Raw genomic sequence first — 24,423 nt, forward strand, 5'->3', positions numbered from 1 at the left:
TATTCGTTTTCTACCGCTGCTTTAACAAATTGCCACAAACCTAGGGGTTTAAAACAGCCGAAATTTATGACCTTTCGGTTCTGAAGATTAGAATCTTGACCAAGGTCTCTCTGGGTTAAAACAAAGTGTGGGCCAGGTGCGGTCCTTTCCGGAGGTGGGAGAATCTATTTCCTTTCCTTTCCAGCTTCTGACGGGCTCCTGCAGGTCACAGCTCACGCCCCCACCCCTCAATTCCATTGCCAAAGCCAGCAACGTTGCAGCCTCCTTTCCTAGTCACGGCTCCCTCTGACTCCTCTTCTGTCTCCCGCTGACTCTTCTTCTGTCCCCCTCTTCCACTTTTAAAGACCCTTGTAATTACACTGGGCCTACCTGGATAAACCAGAATAATCTCCCTATTTTAAGGTCAGCTGATTGGCAACCTTAATTTCATCTGAACCTTAATCTGCCTTTGCTGTGTTAGGTAACAAATTCACACGTTCTGGAAATTAGGAAGTGGACACAGAGCCATGGCTGGGGGTGGAGGGTGCATTATACTGCCTATCACAGATTTCCTTCCTTCCTTCCTTCCTGCTTTTCTGCCTTCCTGCCTTCCTTCCTTCCTTCCTTCTTTCCTTCCCTCCCTCCCTCCTTCCTTCCTTTTACTTTTGCAAAATAATTCACATTATTTCACATTGCCATTTCTTATAATCAACTCTTGATTACAAATAATTGAGAATGTGTGTGTAACTGAGGCCAAGCAAGGACATTTTGATATGGCTTATGTAGTCCCAATTTTTTATTTTCGCTGATCAGAACGTGAGAAAACGGATGCTTAGTACTCCCTTGGGCAGTCCTTCTCAGATATTGTTGATTTCAACCAGGCTTTTGAAAAGAACTCAAGACTGGGGTTCTTGGCAAGTTCTGCAAGTGCAAATGATCCATCTTGTTTGGAAAAAGGTCTGTAGGACTCTAAAGTCTGCTTTCTTCTCCTCTGAAATCTTACAGATTTACTGAGGTATAATTTATGTACAATGAGCTGCATGTATATAAGTGTACGATTTGATGAGCTGTAATATTTGCCTGTGGAAGCATCATCACGATCAAAATAACTCCAAAAGTTTCCTTGTGTCCCTTTGTAAGTCATCCTTTGCCCTGTCTGTACATCCCCAGGCAACCTTTGATCAGCTCTCTGGGAAGCTTTTACTCTGGACTCTGGGACTTTGCATCTAGAACTCCCATAAAAGGCTTTTCTGATAAATCATTTTGTCTTCCCAAGAATCACTGCTCTTACCTGCCCAGAGATCCCTCATTGTACAGGTAGGTCAAGAGCAGCCCAGAGGAAAGGGTCTTCCCGTGTGATGCATGGGTTGGTATGTCTGAGTTAAAGGAAAAGAAATCACAGAAATTAGAATGTAACCAACAAGCACTGAGCTCATTCACGTATCTGAAGTAGAGGAGCCTGACATTGTCTCTTGATTTTTTAGGCAAATTACACATTGTCCCACAATGGCAACCTTACTTTTAACTGAACTTGTCCCTTAAGGAGATAAAGTGACTCAGGTGCTGCCTCTAAAGGCTTTCCTCTTAGTTTTAATCATGCATTCAGCTGCTTTCACAACTCCACATTGGGGTTGAGATGGAACTAAGAATTTGGACATTCTATGCCTTAGTTTAGATGGTGTAAAGATGCCAGTTAGGCACAGAGTGCTATAAAATCAGCTTTTGAGGAAGTTTCTAGCACAGAACATCAAAGGCTTCTGAGATATGCCCTAAAATGTCACCTTGATGGCTGTAGTTTTATAGCCAGTCCAGATCTGAAGATGATCTGAAACCCACATAGTTATCTCTGGGGCATCCTTTTGCTCATCTCTCAATGCAGAAAGCAGCTCCCACCCCAGCCCTCCAAGTTTAGTGCAAAGAGAGTGAAGACTGGGATTCAGAACACATGTGCCTGAAATGCAAACCTGCTCAGGAACCACAAGGCAAGCCACACACCACACCAGGGCTAGCTTTCTGAAGGAGGAAAGAAATGCTTTGTCTTCATACAGGACCACAAACCCAGGGCTATGCCAAAGGCCCATCCCTCTCTTGGCTTGTAGGGTCAGCGTGTATCCATTCAGCATCCTCCCCAGGCATTGGGTTTCTCTTCCCTTCAAAGCAGGGTGGTTTTTCCAGCTGGGGACCTTAGTTGAGTCCAGTCTTGATGGGCATCTTCAGTCTTTTGCCTGGTACCAAACCAGCCTGGGGTTTCAGATACCAGCAAGGCTTGGCCAGGCAGAAGGAGGCTGGAGGTTTTTTGGCAGCCTTCAGCGGGCTTTGAGGCTCATGTCAACCTCAGTACCAGGGGTGACATTGGTCATGGCTTCCAAATGCCCTATGTTATGGGTTTTCAAATTTCAGAAAGGCCTCATTATTCAGGCTATATCCATAAATCACATATGCTATTAGTTGCTTTTCATTCATTTGTTCTTTCATTCTGCAGATATTTACTATGTGCCTATTATGTGCCTTTATGAGATGCTGGGGATTCAGCAATAAACAAATGCAACAACGTTGCTTTCCCTCATGGAGTTTATGTCTAGTGAGGGAAATAGAGACAATAAACAAGACAAATTTTTGAGATAAATATAGGTTCAATAGCAATAAGTGCTAAGGAGAAAAAAAATAAGCAAGAAAGTCATTTGGGTTGAATCATGTCCCTCATAAAGATATATTCAAGTCCTAATCTGCAGTCCTGTGGATGTCAACCCCATTGTAAATAGGGTCTTTGTAGATGTTATTAGTTAAGGCAAGGCCAAAGGGAATCAGGGTGGGCCTTCGTCCAATATGACTGAAGTCCCTATAAGCAGAGGAAATTTGGATACAATAGGAGGAGACAGGGAGAGAGGCGGCCCAGTGACAGAGGCCGAGTTCCACTTATGAGTGCCACCACCAAGTGCTGCTGACATCAGAGAGCGTGGTTCTGCGACACTTTGATGTTGGACTTCTAGGTGAGTCTCACAGAACCGTGAGATAATAAATTCCTGTTGCTCAAGACAAGCAGTCTGTGGAATTCTGTTATAGCAGCCCTAGCAAACTAAGTCAAAGGGGGATATAAAGGGGTGTGGTAGTGATGGGAAATTTTAATAGGGATGCTGGGAGAAGCCACATGGAGAAGTAACTTCTGCAGGAAGGACAAGAGTGAGCCGCGAGGATGTCGGAAGGAAGATCATTCTGGCAGAGGGAACAGCAGGTGCAAAGGCCCTGAGGCAAGGGAAGTGCCTGTAGGTTCATCCTAAGGCCTTGAAAGTCATGGAAGGAAAATTAGCTTTTAGTGCGGGATGGGAAGCCATTGGAGGGTATTGTGCAGAGACCTGACATGATCAGGTTGACATTTGCCAGGATCCCTCTGTCTGCTAGACTGAGAAGAAGCTACAAGAGAACAGTGACAGAAGCAGAAAATCCAATCAGGAGAGGAATGCAATAAACCACATGAGAGATAATGGCCACTCAGACCGAGGAGGTGGCAGTGAAAGTGGTGAAAAGAGGCTAAATACTGAAGGTACTTTGGACTTTGAGTTGAACGGTTTCCTTACAGACCGCATGTGGGGTGTGAGAGAAGCAGAAGCATCAAGGAGGATTTCAGGTTTTGAACCCAAGTGGCTGGAAGAGTAGAGCTGCTATTAATTGAGATAAGGAGACTGCAGGAGGAGCTTGTTTGGGGGGAGATAACAAGAGCTCAGATTTGGACCTACTAATGTTTTTCTTTAATTTTATTCACACAATAGTTACAAAATGGAATGTTAAACAACAGTCAAAAGGATGAGCCACAGTAATTCACAACTCTAGGATCAAGTCTTAGCAATGATATATTAAGTGAAAAAAAGCACAGTACTCTTTATATAAGGTTAAAAACAGTTTAAATAAGACAGTTTTAGGAATACATATAGATGCAATATGACTGCATAGAAAGGGAAGCAGGGAATGGTGAGTATGAGATTTAGGATGATGGTTTGTTGGGTGGGTGGGGGCAGAGAGGTGGGATGGGTGGGGGAAATTAACAGGTTAGATGTGACTTACTATCCTAGCTTTTGTTTGGGTGTTGGGTTCATGGATACTTACATTTCATTATTAAAAATAACTAACTCACCATGACCAAGTGGGATTTATCCCAAGAGCACAAATTTTTTCAATATTAAAAACCAATTAGTGTAATATACCGTATCAAAAGACTAAGGGAGAAAATTCTCTTGATCATCTCAATAGATGAAGATTTGACAAACTGTCACATTCTTTCGTGTTAAAGACACTCAACAAACTAAAATAGAAGGGAACTTGCTTAGCCTGAGTAAAGGTATCTACAAAAATCCACAGCTAACTTTGTATTAAATGGTAAAAGACTGGAAGTTTCCCCCCTAAGATCAAGAAGAAGACAAGACTGTCTACTCTCACCACTTCTGTTCAACATTGCACCAGAGGTCTAGCTGGAGTAATTAGTCAAGTAAATGCAATTAAAGGCATCCAGATTGGAAAGGAAAAAGTAAAACTATCTCTATTTGCAGATGATATGATCTTATGTAAGGGAAATTCTAAGGCATTTACTAAAAAACTATTAAAACTAATAAACAAGTTGAGCAAGGTTTAGCAAGTTTGCAGGATACATATCAACAATAAACATCAATTGTATTTCTATATACTGTCAATGAGCAATCCAAAAGTGAAATTAAGAAAGTAAATGCATTCACAATAGCATTAAAATGAATAAAATAAAAAAGAAATGCAAAACTTGTACTCTAAAAAGCTACAAAACATTGTTGAAAGAAAATAAGACCTGAATAAATGGAAAGACATAATATTGTTAAGGTGGCAGGACTCCTCCAACTGATTTAAAGATTCAACACAATCCCTATTAACATCCCAGCTACTTTTTTTTTTTTAACAGAAATTGACAAGCCAATCTTAAAATTCATTTGGAATTTCAAGGGACCCAGAATAGCCAAAAGAATCTTGGAAAGGTACAAAGTTGGGGACTCCCATTTCCTCATTCCAAAATTTACTACAAAGCAATGATAAACCCCTTCCTCACATCATTCAGAAAAATAGCACAAAATATATCATAGACCTAAATGTGTATCTAAAACTCTGACTCTCAAAGAATATATAGTGGCAAATCTTTGTAACCTTTGGCTAGACAAAGCTTTCTTAGAATGGATAAATTGGACCTCATCAAAATTAAGAACTTTTGTGCTTCAATGAACACCATCAAGAAAGTGAAAAGACTATTACAGAATGTCAGAAAATGTTTGCAAATCATATATCTGATAAGGGACTTGTTTCTTGAACATATAAAGATCTTTTACAACTAATAATAAAGAAAATAGGCAATTAGAAATTGGGCAAGGGATCTGAATAGACATTTCTGCAAAGAAGATATACAGATTACCAATAAGGACATGAAAAGATGCTCAACATCATTAGCCATCAGGGAAATGTAAATCAAAACCATAATAAGGCACTGCATCACCACCACTAGGATTGCCATATTTAAAAAGACAGTATCAATTGTCGGTGAGGATTTGGAGAAATTGGAATGCTCATACCAAATTGGAATGCTGGTAGGAATGTAAAATGGTGCAGCTACTTTGGAAAACACTCTGGCAATCCTTCAAGGGTTAAACATAGAGTTACAAAGTGACCCAGCAATTCTACTTTTAGGTATATATCTAAGAGAAATGAAAGTACATGTCCACACAACAACTTGTACAAGAATATTTTTAGTTGCATTACTCATAGTAGCAACAAGTGGAGATGACCTAAATGCTCATCAACTGACGAATGGATACATAAAATGTGGTATATCCATACAATAGGATATTCTTCAATAATAAAAAGGAAAAGGTGCTGATACCTGCTGCAACATGGATGAATCTTGTAGACGTTACTGTGGGTGAAAGAAGCCAGTCATAAAAGACTACATATTGTATGATTCCATTTCTGTGAAATGTCCAGGATAGCCGAATCTACAGAGACAGAGCATAGATTAGTGGTTGCCTAGAGCTGGGGGAATTGGGGAGAAATAGGGAGTGACTGCTAATGGGTAAGAGGTTTCTTTTAGAGGTGATGAAAATGAACTAAAAGCTACTGTGGTGGTGATTGCATAACTCTGCAAATAAACTAAAAACAATGACTTGTAATACTAAATAAACAAACAGCCAGCTAACTAGAATGGGCATGTGTGAACCGGTGCTGAGAGTGGGCTATGAACCAAGCATAATGATAAACCTCCTTCCATATACCTGAGGTTCAAGATACAATTAATTAATTAACTCATTTCTTTAATGTAAATACCTGTCTTGGCCTCATCTTAAGCAATAATATCCATAAAATCATAGTTTTGCTGAGCTAGTTACACATTTGTCTAATGCATCTTAATAGAGCAATCTAACTAGTTTGAAGTTCATCTTTAAAGTAACGATCTCCATTCTCCCTCCTCTCCTACCCTCTTTGCCTTACTGTGCACACACCTCCCTGATGAGTGTGTTGGGACAGAACCCTGGTGTTTTCCCTGCAGTTTGTTTCATGAGATAGAGTGAGAAAGCCATTTGCTAATCCAGGTAAGTGTTACAAGCAGATGATCTTGGAAAAACGGACATGAAAGCAATTTCTTCCTGGCTTCGCACTTTTCCTAGACTATCCCAAAACATATATAAAACTTTTCCTGCCCCTGGTGGTATTGAGCTTACATTTATCATTAATCCAAATCCAGAGGACAGGAAGGAGCATGAATGGATGTAGAGCAAAATCAGCAATGCAGTTGTTTTTACATTAGTCTTCCAAGTTTGTTAGCTTTTCCTTTCTGATTACAATAGTAACCAATATCTTCAATGCCATATTAATGAGAGTAGAGGTTCTAAAAACTCTAGTTCCATCACTAACTTGGAAATTAAACAGGTTTTTCACCTATTATTATGTTCATTAAAAAGTAGGCATAGAAGTGATGTTTAGCTCATGGGGTTTGTATGATAGTTTTTTTGGTTAATAACAAAAATGATTGGTTAAAGTTTTTTTTTCTTGTAGCTAGCTTTTCTTCTTTCATTAAATGCCCATTTTCCTGAAAAGTTACATGTAGATCTAATCCTATTTTAAATGCTCACTAACGGAAATGCCTGGTGAATCTTTCTGAGGCTAGAAGACTCTTTTTATGATAATAATATGTATATCCCAATTTTTCTGTTTTATAGGTTTGGATTTAGATATTATTTCCCTTTAAGCAGCTCACACTTGTAACTTACCCTATTTAAAAAAATATTTTGAGTGTCCAAAACTGGGTTGTTAACATTAAACATCCCTATTCTGTATTAAAAAGTCAATTCCACATTGTATTGTTTGAGAAGATAACCTATAAATAAGGCTAAATCTCCGTGTAACCCAAAAGTTTCCTAATGAGAGAGCTCTATCATTTTATCTTATCAGTCATGAAAAAGAGCGTATGTTCACGATGAAACCAGTTGAAGCTGTGAGATGTGAAGGCTGTGAATGTAAGGGGAAAGAATTTTGGATGGAAGTGTTTGAATCATTCTCTTCTTTGTGAGACAATTGGTTATCTGGTAAAATTAACATAGGACAATACATAGTTTAAGGGAGAATCAGTCGACAGTTTGTTCTACTTTCCATGGGAGAAATGTGGCTCTCTTTCTATGGTTCTCTTTTCTGTGATGATTTTTAATAGATTTCTTACACTTCCACTTGTACTTTTATGCTGGACTGGCAAGCCTAGGAAACCTTGGAGCTGCAGATCAACCAGAATGGGCCGCAGCTCCTCAACCCTGCTGTGACAATGTTCTTTACTTTGCCTAGACGTAGGTCTTCCTGCAGTCTGCTTTCCTCCTAACTCTTGACCACATTGGCTTGGCCTGGTGCCTCAGGTCCTCGGTTTCCCCCTTGACTTCCAGTGCTCTCTCTGGGACACCAGCCATCCTCCTACAGAAACACAGGCTGCTTCTGTAACTCTAGCCCACCAGGTCTGTGCCCCAGGTACATCTCCCCTGGCTCCTCTGCAAGAGCGATCTGAAGAATAGATAAACAAAAGATGGTCTAGCCATACACTGGAATATGATTCAGCTATAAAATGGAATGTAGGACTGATAGTTGCTACAACATGGATGAACCCTGAAAACATTAAGCTAAGTGAAAGAAGTCCATTGCAAAAGACCACATATTATATGATTCCATTCACATCAAAGTCCAGAACAGAGAAATCTACAGAGACAGAAAGTAGATCAGTGGTTGCCTAGAGCTAGGAGGAAGGGGTATTAGGGGGCCAGGGGTGGGCATGAGACCAAAAGCGTGCACGGTTTCTTTTCTGAGGTGATGAAAATGTTCTAAAATTGACTGTGGTGATGGTTGCACATATCTGAATATACTGAAAACCATTGATTGTACAGTGTAAATGGGTGAATTTTATAGTGATAGAATTGCATTTAAATAAATCTGTTAAAAAAAAAAAAAGAAAAAATGGATCAGATGATTTCAATGTATTGTGAAGGCAAAAGGTCAACATTAGGAAAGTCTTAGGACTATGTAATCCGCAATGATGAAAGCCAGGCATCCGTCCTCTTCCTAGTTGTGCAGCCACAGAGCGTGTACGGTGGAAGCCGAGAGGCTCTGTGGTCAGGCAGGTGTGGGCTGGAGGTCCAGCAGCTCCACCCTGCAGCTGTGTGACCCGGGCACTGGCCCTAGCATGGGCACGATGACAGTGCCTACATGCAAGTGCTGTTGAGAGGATTAAAGGAAATAATGGATGGAAAGAATTGGCACTGCACTTGACATATTATTAGGGGACTTGTTTCTAATATAGCAGGGACAGCATCATGCAAACCCATCCCACCTCATAGATGAAACTGCCTTACACCAGCCCCCTTTGAAAGGCAGCATGAATTAGTAAGGAGGATAAACCCTGGAGCCATGTTGCTTGGATTCAAATCCCAACTTTACCCACCTAGTTCACCTCCCAATGAGGATCCATAGTGCCTCTGTGTCTCAGTGTCATCCTTTATAAAAATGAGAATGACAACAGTAATACCTTCTTCTTGGGTTGTTGAGCGGGATGAAGGATTTAAGTATGCAAGTCAATGGACCTGTGTCTTCAATGTGATGTACTCAGGACACAAAAGCACATCTGTGGTGTGCTTGACAAAAATACATAACCCACGTCAAATCATGTGAAAACATCAGACAAACCTGAGTTAAAGGACAGCTGTTCCGGTTTGCTAATGCTGCCATTATGCAAAACACCAGAAATGGATTGGCTTTTCTAAAGGGGATTTATTCAGTTACAAATTTAAAGTTTAAGGCCATAAAAGTGTCTGAACTAAGGCATCAACAAGAGGATACCTTCAATGAAGGAAGGCTGAAGGCGTCTGGAACACCTCTGTCATCTGGGAAAGCACATGGCCAGTGTCTGCTGGTCCTTTGCTCCTGGGTTGCATTTCAAAATGGCTTTCTCCAAAATATGTCTCTCAGCTTCTGTCTCAGTCTCTGTGCATCCTTGCTTGGGCTTCTGTCTCTCTTAGCTTCTCTCTCTCAGCTCCTGTGCATCTTTGCTTGTTTTCTCAGGGCGTTTCTCTCTTAGCATATGGGGGTCCTCTCTTAGCTTCTCTGGGGCAAACTCTGGACTTCATCTCTTATTTTAGCATCTCCAAATGTCCTTCTGTCTGCATCTCCAAGCGTCAGCATCTGTGTCTGCTCTTGAGCTCTCTTAAGTACTCCAGTGAACTACTAATCAAGACCCACCCTCAATGGGTGGGGCCCACATCTCCATGGAAATAATTTAATTAATGGTCTCATCCACAGTTGGGTGAATCACATCTCCATGGAAACAATCAAAAGGTTCCACCCAACAAGATTGGATTAAAAGATCATGGCTCTTCTGGGGAATGTAACAGTTTCAAACCGGCACAACATTCTACAAAATAACTGGTCTGTACTCTTCAAGAAGGCAGGGTCATGAAAGACAAAGAAAGATTCAGGAACTGTCCAGATTCAAGGAGACTAAAGAGACATGGCAACTAAATACAATATGTGATCCTGAGTCAATACTAGCAATTGCAGTGGGCAACCAGCGAAGTCTGATTAGATCTGTAGATTAGATAGTAGTATTTTAACTTTGTTAAGTTTCTGATTTTAAAATTTTACTGTGGTTACATGAGAGAATGCCCTGTGTTTAGGAATTACGGGAATATTTAAGGGTAAAGAAGAACAAAAGTGTGTAAAGCCCTTAGAACAATGCTGGACACATAGCAACACATAAGTTTTAGCTGTTACTATTTTAGAACTGAATTTTTTCAGAGATAAATTCCATTTAGTATCAAACAGTGCTTTTGTGACATTTATTAACAATGTTACAGGAAACTGGCTAATCTAACTGCTTTCTCTTTTCCGGTTTCCCAGTGTTTGGTTTGGAAACTTATGCAGTCCCAGAAAATATAGGAAAGCTCCAAGGAGTTTCTTTTGCTCAGACTTCACGTCTCTCCTTTCCTCTGGGCTCCTCCTCCCCGCCCTGCCTCTCTCCATTCTCTTTTAGGGGCAGCAGGCAGGTGCATTTAGACTGTGGGGGTTGAGCCCACCTGAGGCACCTGGGGCAGGACTGGGTGGCTCAGGCTCCCCTGGCATGCACAGTGGCCCTGCTGCCAGGCACTGAGAGAGGAGTGGAGTGTTTGCAGAGAAGAGCGTCCCCAGAGATGCCCTTTAAATAGTTTTCTATGGTTCCCTCCTGTCTCCCTATGGGATGAGATAATCAGGTGGGATATGGGGGAGGGGAGTAAAACTAAAACACCTACCTCAGCCCTGTGCTGATTCCCAAGTCATTGTATGAATAACTGCCTAGGGACCAAGATGGTCAGATAAGGGCAAAGGAGCTGTGCTTCAAAACACTTGTCACACATGGATAGCTAAACCTTGAACCCAGCCCTCAGTGTCTTTTATCTTGGGGGCAGTGGGCCCAATGATTGGGATTACCTTGGATTACTTGGCTGTTGCTTAAAATAAAAACCAGGCTTCATTGTAAGAGAGGCCTGCATTTTCCATGATTGTATAATCAGCCTGGGGTCCCCACCCACTTGAAACACAGTGGGGTCTTCAGGATATGTGGGGAAAAAAAAATCACAATAAAAATGTGCCTCATGTGGTTTTAAATCTCCATGGAGAGAGGTCTGTCAATAGGAAGGATGAAAAAAATGGTTTGGCTTTCCTCAAATTTTGTATACATAAGAGGAATAAAAGGGACATTTTTCCTAGAGGTTGTGCTGGCTACAAAAATAGGAGGTGTGCTTCTTTGCTCTCAGAATGGTCTGTGAGAATTTGAGAGTATCTCTCAGTGGGTGAGATGGGAGTACTGGTGATTTTAGATGGTTCATCAACCAGCGAAAACCAACACTGAATCTACTTAGTGCATTCAAAACTATTCTTGAATTCCTGTAAAGTGCCAGACATGGTTTTCTAAGTACTGACAACCCAATGATAAACTCCTGTTCAGTCCTTTGAGTGGTCAAGGAGAAAGTTTCAGATGGAGCCGACAGGTCTTTAATGCTTCTCTAAGCTTGCTAATTTGTTAAGGGAGAGATCAGACTTCAGGCTTAGAGACATGTGTAGGAAGCCCATCTAGTTGGAATTTAATAGCCTTGTTTTGTTTTCTTTTATTTCCTTATGGTTTCCTTTGTTTATTCATTTATTTAACAATAGTTATTGAGACATTATTGAGCTATTGAGAGCATCCCATGCTCCAGGTTAGTTTCAGGTGATGGAGAATATTACACTGGACAAAACTGACAGGAGTCCCAGCATTCATGGAACATACATTCTAGAAGAAGAATAAAGTATGCTGTGTTTCCAGTGGTGATAAGTATTAAAAAGTAAAACTAAGCAGGGTGAGAGGAGTGATGAGAGGGTTGCTTTTTCTCACATTTAAGTTGGCCTTGACAAGTGGTGGACTTGCTTTCCATTTACATTATATGATATAATCTAGGACTTTCTTTAAAAAAACTGATTTCACTTAGGGAAAATTATAAGGAAATAATGGTTCAGCAAGATGGCATGCAAATAACTGACATTTGGCAAGCATTGCTTTAAGGCACTGGCTCTCAGCCTTGGCTGCATGTTAGAATCACCTGGGGTGCTTTAAAATCCAGAATTTCGAGCCACACCCTAGACCAATTGCATCAGTATCTATGGGGGTGGGACCAGGAATTAGCCAAGCAACTGCCCATCCCCCAACTCCACAGAGGGTTTGTTTCTTGAAGAAATCGAACCAGAGAGGGTCCAGACTCAGACATGTTGCAGGGCAGAAGGCAGGGCTGAAGATCCAGATTGAGAACTGGAGGGTTGGGTGAAGTCTATGCACTGAGTGTTAAGATCCCAGCACACTTCACCTGTCCACCTCCCAGGACACTAGCAATCTGGCTTGTATTTCCCAAGCAGGAGACTGGAGGATCCTTCCCTGGAGAAACAGTGAGTGAAGAAGAATGATTTGCAAGTAATGATGATTTGGAAAAGTTGGCTATTTACCCAATAATAACGACCAAAACATACCCTTTGCCAAACCCTTTCTTGTCCATGAACACCAAGCTTTTGAGTGCTCCCCCCACTTTATAAAATAAAAATGATCATTCACAAAAAACAAACCCAGACTAATGTATATGCGCATAGAACAAAGGATCTCAGAGGAAATTAGTTCATTATAGGGATCAGAAGAAAACGTCAAAAAACTAGAGTTAGCAACATCATGTGACTCCTGATATGATGCATGGAGAAGGGCACAACATAACATTTTTGTGGTATTCTTACCCAAAATGCATTACATTGATTTACTCATGGAGAAAGATCAAGCAAACCCAAACTGAGAGACATTTTACAAAAATAACTGGCCAGTACTTTTCAAAAGTGTCAGTCATAAAAAATAAAGAAAGTCTGAAGAACTGTCTCAGACTGGAGGAAACTAAGGAAACAAGACAACTAAATGCAGTGTGATCCTCGATCGGATCCCAATCCAGGGAAAGGACTAAGTAGGACAATTGGCCAAATATGAAAAATGTCTGTAGATTAGTTAGTAGTATTGTATTAATGTTATTTTCCTGGTTTTCATCATTGTGTTGTGTTTATGTAAGACGTTAAAATTTGGGTGAAGTTTGTATGGGAATTCTTGGTATTATTTTTGTAACTGTTTTGTAAGTCTGAAATTATTTCAGCATGGAAAGTAGATAAAAGAAAATTAGAATTGGCATCTCAGATGATATTGCCTCAATGCAACAAGATGAAAGTGTTATAAAAAGAGGGGTATAGAACAAGATAGTCTTGGATATTAAAAATATGATTACTGAATTAAACAAATGAAATATAAGAGCTGGAACATAATGTTGAGGCTATCTCTCAGGAAGTTAAAGAAAAAGACAGAGATGGACAATAGTATAGAAGAGATAAGAAAATCATAGAATCAATCCAGTAGGTGTAATATTTAGCTGAAAGAAGTTCCAGAAAGAGAAAATAGATAAAATGGAGGTAAGGAAAAGAAAAGATCAATGAAATAATACCTTAAAATTTCTCAGAACCAAAAGCCATGTATCTCCAGATTGAAAGGGCCTTTTGCATGCCTAATTCAATGATTGAACTAAGGTCCTCACCAAGGGATCTTTTACACAACAGTATAAAATTTCAGAATCCTGGAAATCAAGAGATGTGTGTCAAAGTTTCCATGGTAGAATAGTAGGGGAGTGAGAGATAAAATGAAAGGATCAGGAATAAGAATGGCATAGCTTATCTCAGTAGCAAGATCAGAAGCCAGAAGAGTGAGGAATTAACCCCAAAATACTGAAAAAGAAAATTATTTTCAAGCAAGAATTTTATACCTAGTCAAACTATCAATCACGTATGGAGTGGAATAAAGTCATTATCAGACATGCAAGACCTCAAAAGTTTGACATATTCGTTCTCTGTCATGCAGGTACTGAAGGTTGTGGTCCACCAAAACAAGGAAGAAAATCAGGAATGGGAGCCACAAAATAATGGATTCAAAGAGGAGAGAGGAGAGTAACTCCAAAGTTTATGGCAAATGTAAACCCCAGAAAACAGATGCATGATCACTCAGAGAATAATCAGTTCAGATTAGAGCAAGACTGTGGCACTGACTTTTGCACCAGGAGGCAGGCAAAGGTCAAAAACAGTGAGGAAACAGTCACCGGAGGACAGAAAAATGGCAAACGCTGGTATGTAGTGTTGAAATATTTGGTAATGTCACTTTTGGTAACTTGGAAGACAGAAAATGAGCAAGATGATTCTCAGACAATATCAAAGGCATGATTGCTTTTGGTTGTGTTTGATAGGGTACTACAAGAAGACATGAGGTCCAAAAACAACTGACCAAATGCAAGCAGAATTTAAGGAAATACAGAGGTCCCAGAACTTGCTGGGTTGGAAAATAAAAGTAAATATAGTTTCCATCTCCTCTAGTAGCAAAATATTCTTAAACTAACAAGACATGGACTCAGGTAAGCACCAAATCAAGGATCTTTGAAAGGAATGAATTGCCTTCTAGTAGATCCTTTCCACTGCATTTAAGAAGTCTGAGTAAGCTTAAGGGTATAGTTCTGCAGTGTCCCACTGTATTTGATTTGCCCAAAACAGCAGTAATTAAGGGGGAGATGGGAGTGAGGGCGAGACAGGGAGAAAGGTGGGGTGGGAAAGAAGAGATTGAAAGAGGGATGTCTTGAAAATAATTGTGATTGTGGCTTTTGGGACGTTAACTGGAATGGAATCGAACAAATAGAAACACATCCATGAAGATAGCTATAATAATAAAAATTTCAATAATAAGTGCTGGTGAAGATTTGAAGAAATTAGAACACTTATGCATTGTTGGTAGGAGTGTAAAATAGTACAACCAATTTGGAAAACAGTTTGGCAGTTCCTCAAAAAATTAAACACAGAGTTACCATAGGATCTAGCAATACTCCTAGGGATATATCCAAGAGGATTGAAAACATATGTCCATGTAAAAACTTGTACACAAATGTTCATGGCACAACCAAAAAAATCCACCATCTGATGTACAGATAAATTGTGGTACATGTATCCATACAATGGAATATTATTTGGCATAAAAATCAATGAAGTACTAATTTATGCTACAACATGGATGAATCTTGAAAACATTAAGCTGAGTGAAAGAAGCCAGAAACAAAAAATTGCTTATTATGTAATTCCGTTTATATAACATGTCCAGAAAAGGCAACTCTATAGAGACAGAAAGTTGATTAGTGGTTGCCAGGGGCTGAGGGGAGCAAGAGGGGGTGACTGCTAACAGGTACTGACTTTCTTTTGGGGGTGATAAAAATGTTCTGGAATTAGATAGCGGTGATGGTTGCAACTTTGTGATTATGCTAAAATCCATTCCATTGTACACTTTAAAAGAGTGAATTTTATGGTATGTGAACTGTATCTCAATAATCTGTTACTTAAAAAAAAAGAGGGAGTAGAGATTTTTATCCAAAACTACAAAGCACAGAAGTCATTCCAAAATCAGAACCTGAAGGAAAGTACAGAACCAAGAAAGCATGCCCCAGCATGAGACTTGGCATCAGATGAGATGGGAGAACCAGGAAAGGCAAGAAAGAGGCAAGAAAGAGGTGCACAGATAGAAACAGGCAAAGAGAGCTTGTCAGCACAGGCCTGTTGACAGGGGCAGGTTTCCATGCTCTCATCTTGGACTTATTTAAATGAACTGGGACAGCATAGACAACAGGTAATCCATTTGCCTTGAGCAACAATGTTTTCTGGAGAGTCAGGCTGAACCTGCCCAAGTAATTATCTAGTTATAAACTGACTAGCTATGAAGTCCCAAATCAGAGCACGTTGGTACCAAAAATGCTTTGCATCAGCATACACGATGCTAGGCATGAGCTCCTAGCATCAAAATCATTTTCTTGACTAAGACTGTGACTGCCCAGTGGAATGGAGATAAATAGCTGACCTTGGAGCCATGCAGGGAGGTGGGGGTCACTTTGCTGACTGTCATTATCTACTCCCATGTTCTTCAACCCCTCTCCTTTCCACCCTCCCTGCCTCTTTAGGTCAGAGCTCCTTGACGTCTCACGCAGGGAAATGGCATCACCTCTGAACTCAGCTTTTTTGAGCCTCTTTTCTCTCCCAACCATTCTTTTCTATTCTAAACATAGAAAAAATTGTGAACTGTTACCTACATTGTGGGGGATTGAATTATGTACCCTAAAGAGGACGTGTTCAAGTCTTAATCCACATTCCTGTGGGTTTGAACCCATTTGTAAATAGGACCTTGAAGATATTATTATTAGTTAAGGTGTGGACTCATTTGTAAATGGAATCTTCAAAGATCCTATTTAGCTGAGGCCAAACTGAATCAGAGTGGGCCTTCATCCATATGGCTGAAGTCCTTATAAGGAGGGAAAATAGAGACAGAGACAGATGACTGAGCAGGAGAATTAGAAGCTGCAAGGAGAAGCCATGTGCTGAAGCAGAGATGCAAGCCAAGGAACCCCAAGGATTGCAGTGAGTCAACACCAGAAAGCGATAAGTGGCCAGTCAAGACTTCCAGCCTCCAAAAGGGTGAGACGACAAAATCCTACTGTTTAAACCAACCCATTCTATGGCATTTGTCATAACAGCTCCAGAAACGAAGACGCACATACAAAAGGTACAAGAGTTTAAGTACCCTGCACAAGGTCACACAGCTAGAGGGTGCAGCGTGGGGGCCCAGACCAGGTAGCCTGGCCCAGAGCCCATGCACTCACCCCCTCTACTCCACCGCCTTTCTCCCAGCACCCTCCACAGCCAGAGCACATGGCCCAGGGTTACAACAGGGCAGCTGGGCTTTTCCAACCATAGGTAGAAAGCCCAAATGTCTGCAGGCTATCTTCATTGAATTTTTTTTTTCTTTTTTAATACTGTCTATTATAAATTATTACAAGTATTTACAAAGTCATAGAGAATACCATAACAAATATCCATGTACCCACTACTCAATGTGACTTTTTAAACTAGACTAAAAATTACAAATACAATTAAAGACTCTTGTGTACCTCTCCCTAATCACATTCCCTTACTCCTCAGACAAGATCATTATCCTTAATCTTTTTTCCTATGCATGTTTCTGTATAAATTGCACATGTATTTGTAGCTACAGATAATATACAGTATTGTTTTGTGTGTTTCAAAATTTTATATGGAAATGTAATGTAATAAATTCTGTAATTTGTTTTTTTTTGCTCCGCATTATGATTTTGAGATTCCACATTAAGATGTGTTATCTCTAGTTCATTTCTTGTAACTACTGTGTAGTTTTCTATTGTATGATATACAATTAATCCATTTTCTTTTGACAAACATGTAGGTTATTTGCTGCAAAGCACAATCTTGTATGTATCTACTTATGCGCATGTGCTAGTCTTTCTCTAGAATATACATCTAGAACTGGACTTTGTGATTGTATACACATTCTTAATTTAAAGTTTCTTTTCAAATTGATTTCTGAATTGACAGTACCAACTTACAGTCCCACCTGGAGTATAGAATTTTAGCTCTATATCCTGAATAACACTTGTCAGACCTTTTCCTTTTTGCCCTTCTTACAGATAAAGAATATATCATTGTTATTTTATTTTCATTGCCCTAATTAATAGTGAGGTTGAACATCTTTTTGTTTATTGACCCTATTGGTTTTGTCTTCTTGAATTGCTTAATCATGTCCTTTGACCATTTTTCCTATTGTTTGTCTTTTTTTTTAAACTGATCTTCAGTTCTTTACATTATCTTTGTCTTTTATGTGTGCTATAAATATCTTCTCCATAACTGTGCCATGTCTTTTCACTTTGTTTATGGTGATTTTTTTTTAAATTCAGTTTTATTGATATATATTCACATATCATACAGTCATCTGTGGTGTACAATCAGCTGTTCACAGGACCATCATATAGTTGTGCATTCATCACCTCAATCTATTTTTTGAACATTTTCCTTATACCAGAAAAAACAAGAATAAGAATAAGAATAAAAAATACAAGTAAAAAGAACACCCAAATCATCACCCCCTCCCACCCTATTTTTCACCCAGTTTTGTCTCCATTTTTCTACTCATCCATCCATACAGTGGTTAAACAGATCCACAAGGCCTTCATAATCACACTGTCACACAATCACGCTGCCATACAATCATCTTCAAGAGTCAAGGCTACTGGGTTACAGTTTGATAGTTTCAAGTATTTACTTCTAGCTATTCCAATGCATTAAAACCTAAAAAGAGTTATCTATATAGTGTGTAACAATGTCCACCACAGTGGACATTTGGAATCTCTCAGCCACTGAAACTTTATTTTGTTTCTTTTCGCATCCTCCTTTTGGTCAAGAAGATGCTCTCAATCCCATGATGTCGGCTCCAGATTCATCCTTGAGAGTTATATCCTGCGTTGCCAGGAGGTTTACACCCCTGGGAGTCAGATCCCATGTAGCGGGGAGGGCAGTGAGTTTACCTGCTGAGTTGGCTTAGCTAGAGGGAGAGGGCCACATCTGGGAGAAAAAAAAAAAAAAAAAAAAAGAGGCACTCGGGGAGATTCTCAGGCACAACTACAACAGATTTAGCTTCTCCTTTGCAGTGATGAGCTTCATAAGGGCAAGTCCAGAGATAGAGGGCTCAGCACACCAAACCGCCAGTCCTCAGTGTTTGTGAGAACATCAGCAACAATCCAGGTGAGGAAGCCCAACACCTCTGCATGTTCCCCCAGCTCCTCGGGGGGCCCTGCATATATATTTTTATTCTCTGCCCAAATTACTTTGGGATGTGTCACTATTTCACACTAACATATACAAACCTACCAGGTCTCACTTCCTATTCAAAGTTCCATATAATTATGGTATTTGAGCAAACTGTATGAGTTAAATTGTTTAGGAAATATAGATCCTGCACCAACTAAACATCTCTTCCCTTGGTCCCACATGGAAGCTGAAGTTTTAAAACACAGTCAGTATCATTCTTTACCCTTTGGCCTGATTTTCCCTAGTCCTAACCAGATCTGCTTCATTCATATCTCTAATTGAAGTCTGGACTCTTCTTCAGCTTTCTAAACAGTTGCTGTATGCACTAATACTGACATTCATATGTGCCGAGCTCTAGCTCTGAGTTTCAGGTGTCACACAGCTCCCCAAAGTTCCAGACACTGACCAGGTCATACACAAAGGGATCAGCATCTCGGAATCTGGAGGTAGCCATTACAATTCAGGAATCGATGTGACTGCTGTAAAAGCTTACAATCTAGGGATCATTATAATAAGCATTCCCCTGATAAGCTGTGCTCTGAGAGTCAATTCTGAGTTTCCATATTGTAGTTAGTCCATATTGGTGAGGCATTATAGTGTTTGCCTTTGTTTCTGGCGTGCTTCACTCAAAATGCTGTCGACAGGATCCATTCACCACATTGAGTGTCTCACAGCTTCACTCCTCTTAGTTGTTCAATATCCATTGTATGTAAACACAACAGTTCACCATTCTGTTCCTCAGTTAATGTACCCATAGGCCACCTCCACCCATTGCAAATCATGCATACTCTCTCCATGAACACCAGTGTGCAGATGTCCATTCATGTCCCTGCTCTCAGATCTTTCAAGTACATACCCCATAATGAGGTTGCAGGACCTTACAGCACCCACATGCTTAGCGTCTTGTGGAACCACCACACTGTTCTCCAGAAAGGCTACACCATTCTGCCTTCTAACCAACAGTAAATACATACATCCCTCTCTCTATGTTTTCTCCAGCACTTTTATCCCTGTTTATATTTTTCCCTACCATTTTATAGAGCTATATTCACATAACCATATAATTATCCACAGTGTACTATCAGTTGTTCATGGTATCATCATACAGTTGTGCATTTATCACCACAGTCAGCTTTTGAAAATACTGATTACTATGAAAAAAAAGTTTTTTTAATGAATAATAAAAAAGATAATAAAAAGAAAAATAAAATATCATACAATGCAATATAATAGTATGGTCAGACAGCACCACCACTACCAAGAATCCCATATCCCTACCTTATATCCCTCTCTCATACACATTTAGCTTTGGTATATCATGTTTTATGGTGACTTTTCATGAATGGGTTTTCAAAATTTTATGTTTTGTACCGTTTCATTCAACTCAGCAAGTATTTATCGAACATGTATAATGTACTGTTCTAAGCACTGGGAATATGGCAGTGACCAAAACAAACAAAAATCCCTACATTGCATTGTAGTTGGTGGGCCTGGGGGTTAGAGAGAAAAGAAATACTTACATATATTAAATACAAACTAAATATATCAGAGGTGATAAATGCAATGAAACAAAAGAAAAAGACAGGGAAGAGATAAAGAAGCCTTGTTGGAGATAAGGAAGGGCTGTTACTTCAGAAGCCTGGTCAGGGAAGGCCTGTCTGAGAAGGTGACATTTAAACAATAACTTGAGGGAGGTCTTTGGACATATGGCACAGCAGGTTCTAAGGAACGGAGGTGGAGCAGGCCTGGCTATTCTAGAAACATCAAGGAGGCCAGTGGGGCCCAATCGGAGTTAGTGGTCCAGTAGATGGGATCAGCAAGGTAATGGGGCAAGATCCTTTAGGACCTTAAGGATTTTTGTTTATCGTCTTGAGTAAGATGGGAAAGCATTGGAGGGTTTTGAGCAGAGGATTTATATGACCTGACTGTAGGCTCACTCTAGTGTCTTCATTGAAAATAGGCTGTGGGAGGCAAATGCAGAACGAGAGAGAGCAGTTAGGCTTCTGCAATAATCCAGGTGCGAGATGACGATGGATTGGACCAGACGGGTACCTGCCCAAGTGTGAGAAGAGACCCGATTCTACATGTATCTAGAATGGACAGGATTTGCAGGCCAGTTGATCGTGGTGAGAGAATAAGACAAGCAAAATTCTAAGACTTTTAAACCTGAGAAGCTGAAAGGACAGAGGTATCATTTATGGAAATAGGAAGATTGCCTTATGAACAGGGTTTTTTTGGGAAGGGAGTTGGGGGATGTTTTAGTTCCCTGGGCTGCTCAAGTAAATACCATGAAATGGGTTGACTTAAACAATGGGAATTTATATTATCTTATGGTTTTGAGGCTAAAAGAAAGTCCAAATCAAGGCATCATCAAGGTGATACTTTCTCCCCGAAGACTGTGGCCTTCTGGGGCTGGCTGCTGGTGATCCCTGGTTCCTCTGCCACATGGCAAGGCACATGGCAGCGTCTTCTGGTCTCTCGCTTCTCTTCCGGGTTCTGTCAGCGTCCAGCCTCTCGCTTCCTGTGGCTTTCTCTCTCTTCATTGAGTTTTAGAAGGTTGGTTGTGATGGTGAAATGGAGAGGGGTTGTCGGTGCTTAGGGAATGGACACTGACTGATCTTATCATGAACCAAATCGGTCACACAGTGGGTCCACACAAAGGTCCACCATGGGTGCGTACCCCCTAATAAGAACAAAAATTGTGCTTCCCGTGAGCCTGGCACAGTTATTAGATCTTTATTTATTATTTTATTCAATCCTCACAACACCTCCACGAGGTAGATGCTGTTATGTCCCCCATTTTACAGGTGGGGAAACAGAGGTACACATTAAGGAACGTGGGCAGATTCACAGACCTACTAAGTGGCTCAGCTGGGATGTGAATCAAAGCAGTCTGGCTATAGAGTCCCAACCACTCATCATGCTGCCTTTCATAAGGTACACATTTCTAGGGAAAAAAAAGTCTCACTAGCAGTGAAAAAAAAAGTCCCCCTGCATTCTGTAGATGGCCTGCAGAACAGGTATGCTAATCTCCCTAACCAGGTGTCCAGAGACCGCCTTGGTCAGAGGCCAGCTGGCTCTCCTGGTGTTATCTCCTGCTCCCTCTCTGTATCAACAGTGCTCTAAGCTAAGCGGATTTCCCTCGGTTTCCAGAAAATGTTTATTCTTTTGTGTTTCCTTGTACTTTTTCCTTGGCCTGAAATCCCCTACTTCTCCCCATAAGCCTTTCTTTTATGAGTCAGTTCAATGCTAGCTCCTTCATGATCATGACTCTCAGATTGAAATTAGCAGGACCTCCGCTGTGTGCCCATGGGATCTGGGGCAACTTTGGTGCTCTCCATAGAATATCTCTGCTGGTTTTGCCTGCTAAGCATGTGTTCTCCCTTCTGCTAGCAGCACACTGAGTTTCCCTTGGCAAGCCATGCCTGATGGGGGTTGAGAAGCTTTGTAGGATCCAGTCCTGTCCTATTGGGGCATTCTTTCTCTATGACCTTAGAAATTGGTTTAGGAATGGACACATGAACCAAACCAAGACAAATCATTCCCAATCCCGGCACCGTGGCTGCAACTATTGGGAAAGAGATATTCTCTGAAGTTGCTAAGCTGGTAAGACCCAAGCCCCAAACTGCTGGTTGGAAACTTTTGCTCCCTCATGGGGGTGGGGGCAGCTACCTGAGATTAAAGTCAGCACAGAGGGGACAGAGCCAAGAGTTGGAGAAACAAAGAAATGATGTCCTCATGACCTCATTTGAGCAGCTGGATCCAGAGACGCTTTCCAGAATCTACTCCTGGGCTTCTTCTGTTTGCAATCAAGGGAAACCATGCAGACCCTCAAGCCAGTTTGAGTTCTAATCCATGTGCAGGTGTGCAAGTGTGAGTGCAAGCCTGACTTACCCCGGCACATGTGCCTCATACTGTGACTGATGACACGGCTCTGCGTTCTTGGGCAAGGGCACAGGTGCGAGTCCTGGGATGGCTCCAGGTGCGATGTAGACCTTCAGTTATGTCTGCAGAATGCAAGGATGAAGGACACCCCACGCTGCTGGGCATGTCTGAAGACCTTGCACTGTTCTTACAGGGCTTGGAGAGCACCCTGATATGCTGATCTTATCCTCTCTACAACCTTCTCTGGAAATCAAACTTACCCTGATTGACAATAGCAAAATAGTCGCTATGGGAAAACACCTTTCTACCTGTTCCGTTCAGAACTGTGCCTTGTCTGCCTCCTTTTTCCTTAGAAAAACTCCACCTTGGGGATTAGAAAGGTGTGCTCCTGTCACCAAGTTTGTCTTAGGGCATTTTAAACACCATCACAATCATCAGCAAATAATCTCTATGCTCTGTTTACATTAAGCAGAAAACCCCAAAATGTGAGAACTATGGTGAGGATGGGATTTACAGGGAGAGGTTTCCTGTAGAGGGGAAGAGAAGAAGAAAATAAAAAGTCTCAGAATAAAGGTCTTAGGTTTAGAATTCAAGACAGGGACAGTCCAGAGCAAAACTGTAGAGTAAATTAAGTGTGTCTTTGGAGCTCCACCCATTCCCAGTCCAGTGCTCCATCACTCCTTTCCCAACGTTCCTCTCCAGGTGGCTTCTTGCCCAAGTCAAGTCACTGGGTTCTGTTGGTTCACTAATCCTGCCCAGCTGGGTCTCCCACCCACCCTTGATCCCTAACTATTGAAGATCACATTCCTCATTCTCCCAACAAACCTGCCCACTTCCTGGGTCCCCCATGTCACAGCGGCACCTTCGTTCCTGATCACCTGACTAGAACCAATCAATGGTTTCCAGCCAGAATGGACCCTTCCTCCACCCTCCCATTCTCTGAACGTGGCCTTACATTTTTCTACCTGTGTACCTTTTGTCATGGAATTCCCGTTTTCTAGGATGTCTTTCACCCCCATCTTTCCCTGTTGTCCTTCTCATACTTCATGAACACTCTGACCCTATTCAGTCACTCATCTGGGAGGGTTCTCTCCATCCCTTGAACAAATATGTAGCCTGGTCTATACTTTCCCATGATATGCATCACATTCTGGCTTATGGTGTAGCTGTTCATCTTTGTGCTTTGTGTTCCCCACTAGACTTTTCTTTAACGGACCACGGTTTACTCGCCTTTACAAAGCAGTGTAGTGAGGTGGCTACAATCATGGAGCCACATTGCCTGGGTTTGAAGTCTGGCTCTGCGATTCACAAGCTATGTGACTTGGGGCATTTTACTTCACATTTCTGGTCTCAGACTTCTGAGAAAATGGGAATAACAGTAACACCTGCTGTGTTGGACTGTTAAGAGAGTTAAATAAAATAATATATAGAATAGTGTCTGGTACAGAGAAGCTACTCCCATGTTAACTGTCACCTCTACCACCACCACCACCATCATCATCTCCTTCATTCTCATTCCTCTTTATAGAATTTACCTGGCAGACACTTCTAGGCACAGGTTCCCAGTGGTGAAACAGATCAGGCCTCGTCCCCCACGAGGTTCCTGTTGGGGAAGGCAGGAGAGGAAGCAGATGATTGAATTTCAGAGAGTGATAAATGCAGAGAAGTGATCCATGAAAATGACAAGAGGATGTGATAAGAGAGACTCAGAGGCCATGAGACATATTTTTGATCACCTTTATATGATAC

Source organism: Choloepus didactylus, chromosome 9 (genome assembly GCF_015220235.1).
Source record: "Choloepus didactylus isolate mChoDid1 chromosome 9, mChoDid1.pri, whole genome shotgun sequence".
In the NCBI taxonomy this organism is placed as follows: domain Eukaryota; kingdom Metazoa; phylum Chordata; class Mammalia; order Pilosa; family Megalonychidae; genus Choloepus; species Choloepus didactylus.